This window comes from Acyrthosiphon pisum, chromosome X (assembly GCF_005508785.2).
Source record: "Acyrthosiphon pisum isolate AL4f chromosome X, pea_aphid_22Mar2018_4r6ur, whole genome shotgun sequence".
In the NCBI taxonomy this organism is placed as follows: domain Eukaryota; kingdom Metazoa; phylum Arthropoda; class Insecta; order Hemiptera; family Aphididae; genus Acyrthosiphon; species Acyrthosiphon pisum.
This window is the reverse complement of record NC_042493.1, coordinates 105270217-105274715: the sequence shown is the minus strand read 5'-3', so window position 1 is coordinate 105274715 and position 4499 is coordinate 105270217.

The window sequence follows — 4499 nt, the reverse complement described above, 5'->3', positions numbered from 1 at the left end:
ATAGTTTGCAAATTAATTGCATGTAATTGCAAATTGGTCGATCGTTGGGTGGCCAGCGAGAAGAGACTCACGAGCCATCAAATATATTAATAAAAATTGAAGAGCCAAATGTAAAAAAAAAAAAAATAGGTCATAATATTATTATTATATATTATATGACTTTTTTTTTACATCTTGGCTCTTACGTTAATCTAATGTTACGTTAAGATGCGAGCCGCAAAAGTATATGACGCGAGACGCGGTTTGGCCACCCCTATATTATATCGTACGTCTGTACCCATATGGTCGTATCTGTAGGCATTCGTATACGTTTATAGTGATGTATTAACGAATTTAAGAGGGTTGGAGCATGTTTAGGCATTTAATATTACATGTACATTTTGGCTATGTCAATGTGTGAGAAGTAAATAATGAACATTAGTGTGTGTAAGAAAATACTTTTGCTCTGGAAGTAGGGCAGAAATTTGATGTAAACAGTACCTACCAAAAGAGGAATAAAAATTCACCTTGTTTTGATCAACTTATATTAGTTTTGAAAATATGAGCGTATTCGTTAGTCTATTTTCTAGGTTTCCTTGGAAATAGATTTACGACTTTATTTTCAGACTTCAGTTAATATATTATGATGCATATAGTAAGTTTTATGATTTATGTAATTTTTTATTCGATCTGTTACAATATAAGAACAATAAGAACAATTGATGACTACGTTATAAAATAAAAAAATAAAAAGACAGGCCGGACAGAGTGTAGAGGCCTCCCAGCGGAGGTACTATGACATGAGTATGACTTTAATTAGGCTAGCAGGTCACGACACCACTGTCTTTTAAGTCTTTTAACTGGGTTACCTGGGATAGAAGCAGATGGAAGATTGGAGATTAAGGGATTCTTATGGTTGGCTAGGCGGCTATTGAAACGTTAGTAATGAGTTTTGGCTAGTTCAGAGACAAATGGTATTTTGAGATCAGAGTGGCGAGTGTGGTTAGATAATGGTGTTTATTGAATTTATGTTTGATATAAAATATGAATTTTTTTACCTAACTGATTTTTTATTGATTTTTTATTAAACTGATTTATAGTAATTTTTTTTATTACATTGTGTTTATCACATTATTACAATCTGTCATAAAAAATTCATATTTCAAAAAAACATAAATTCAATAAACTTATTTTTTATAAAATATGAATTTTTTATCAAACATTTTTTTTCACATTTTATATTTAATATAGATTGAATTTATGTTTTTATCAATTTTTTTAAGAAATTTTTTATTGATTCTTAACAAACTGAATTTTTATTAACATTTATATTCAATTTGAATTTTTTATCAGATATTTTTTCTAATTTTTTTAAACATACTTTTTATAAAACTGATTTCTTATCCATTTTTTTATTATGTAATTAATATATAGATTTTGATCAAACAGAATATTTACCATGATTTATACTCAATTTAAATTTTTATTAACATTTTTTATTTAATGTAGATTGAATTTATGTTTTTTATAAAATATGAATTTTTTATCAACGTATTTTTTATAATCATGTTCATCAATTTTTTTTAACCGATTTCTATTTTATCAGATTTCCATATAACAGAAAAAATAATTCAAAAGTCTACCTGATAAAAAATTTATATTTTAAAAAAAATTCAAATAATATATAAATGTTAATAAAAATTAATTTTGTTAAGAAGCAATAAAATATTTGTTAAAAAAAAATTAGTAAAAAGGTTTATAAAATTATATTTATAATTACCTTATAAAAAATATCTTGATAAAAATTCATATTTTATAAAAAGAAGTTTATTGAATTTATGTTTGTTATAAAATTTGAATTTTTTTATAATAGATTTTTTATTGATTTTTAATTTAAAAAAATCTGTAAAAAAATCTCCATGTAATGAAAAAATATATAATAAAACAGTTAAATAAAAAATCAATAAAAAATCTGTTATATGAAAATGTGATATAACAGAAACCTCTATAATCCCGCTAAGTTGAAAAATGGGGATGGCAATAACTTTGGTTTGGAGGTAGCACCAATTTTTATTTTTGTATATCCTGATAGCACTGATTGAACACCAAAAGTTGGTACTACAATAGATTTTGGTTTCGGCGTTGCATCCACTGGGACAAAATACGGAAAATCCCACGTATCGAAGGGAAACATAGCACTAATTTTGAAAACAGTACCATCGAATAGCACTAAATTTCGATGCTATAGCGGATTTTGGTGCTGGTGTCGAACCCTCTATGTGAAGTTAGCGGAAAAAGGTAAGCCCCCATGTAACTTTTTACTGACTACAGCACTAATATTGAAAACAGTTCCATTGAGTAGCACTAATTTATTAATATATTTTAGTGCTATAGCGGATTTTGGTGCTGATGGTGCACCCGCTGGGGCAAAAATGTGGAAAATCCCATAACTCGGAGGGAATCATAGCACTAATTGAAATAAACTAATAAACTAATTTAATAAACAGAGTAATAATCCCACTGGCATTATATTTAATTAATAATTTGTTACAGGCAACATCGTGTAGAGTCATCAATAATAGTTTGTAATAATAATAAATAATAGTTTAATTCCTTAAGAGGAAGCTACACGGCCATTTGTTGTCTTCGTCTTACAAGTACCTACGTAAGTATCAGCAAATTTACGCTCAGGAGACCGCGTTTAGTTCCGTTAGTTTAACATTTAGAGTGAATTGTCCTATTATGAAACTTGATGGTAAGTACATTATTTGTGTTTGTATGTGGGTTTTTTACGATAGTTAAATTTTTTAGTTAGTTGAGCGTATATAATATAGCGTAAATTAAAAATTGTCATAACTCACTTAAAAACTAAATTATCGTAAAAAAACCATCATACAAACACAGATAATGTTTTTATCATCAAGTTTCATAAAAGATTGATTCACTCTAGTTTTTAAACTAGGTACCTAAGTTAAACGTGATCTACTGAGTGTAAATTTGCTATATGTTACTTACGTACTCGTAAGACGAAAACAACAAATGGCTGTGTAGCGCCCTCTCGAGGAATTAAACTATTATTTATTATTATTACTAGGGCAGAGGACTTGTAGCATTTGCATATTTGTTTTGCTAAGCCACAAAAATATCAGAGTATGAAAAATACGTTTTATGTTTTTACAAAGCTATAGTTTTGAAATTTTATTTTGCATATTTTGAGCATTTTTTGTTTTTAGGGCATATTATACAGTTTGATACGCAATTTTATACTATTTAAGACATACTTAACTTATATCAATTTCTTCCACACCGACATATTTTTTATTTCAAATAATACAGTCCTAATTTGCTGTAATTAATTTTATTAATAGATAGATAATCGTAAAAGATATAATGTCGTACACCATAGTACCATACGATATCACCACCACAGTGAGCCGTGTGCGCACTATGCGGATTGCGGGCTTTTTTATTCGATTAGGATTAAAAAAAATTGTAGAAACATTTTTTAAGTACATATTTTAAGTGCATATTATAGGGGTTTTAAGTGCATAAGTGCTTACATATTTAACGCTTTTTTAGAGCTACAAGTCCTCTGCCCGAATTATTACAAGCTATTAGATATTGCTGACTTTGTTACCTGTTACAAATTATTAATTAAATATAATGCTAGTGGATTCACTCTGTCTTAAACTCCGTTAAAGGAGTTAGGTACAAGGAAACATGGATGTTTGTTTCTATCCCGTACCTAGGTATATTATACAATAATACGAGACTGAGTAAGTTTATGATTTTTTTTTTAACTCAGTTAAGTTGAAAGTTAATACACACTTTTTGTTAACTTTTTATGAAGTTAAAAAAAATTTTATTTGTTCATACAATGTTAGCGTACTTAATTTTTTTCCAACCCAAAACTATATTATAAACTATAGTGTTTCTACTTTATACAGTATTTCCATAAGTTAGATTCGAATGATATACATTTTTAACTTTAAACAATTCACGGTAAATATTATTTGACATAAAAATGAAATAGTGTAAAATAGGGAAATATAAGAAAAATTAATTAACTTAACTTAGGTACTTCTTAAAATTAAAAATTAATTCGTTAATTTTATGTTAATTAAAAAAAAATTATTAAGTTATCAGTTAAGTTATTTAAAAGCCAGAAGTAATTAGTTAAGTTAAAAAGTTAAAATTAAATTAACTTTTTAATTCGTTAATGCCTAGCCTTGCAATAATAATATACACATCGATATTTCATTCCTTCAAAAGTATTATTCTCTATCTTTTTTGTCATGGGTGGCTTTACTCTAAGATTACTCAGAAAAAATGATTTTGCGTAAATGCATTTTGTCTATGTTGCGTGTGAGCCAGAGAGAGAAAACAAATAGTGCGCTGACAGCCTCTTAACGTGTGAGTACATAACTTTTTATTAACACTTGTTAACTTATTAAATTTGTCAAAATCAGTGCGTTTTTATTTCGATTTGTATATTTGAAGTATTACCTTGTGTCACCTAA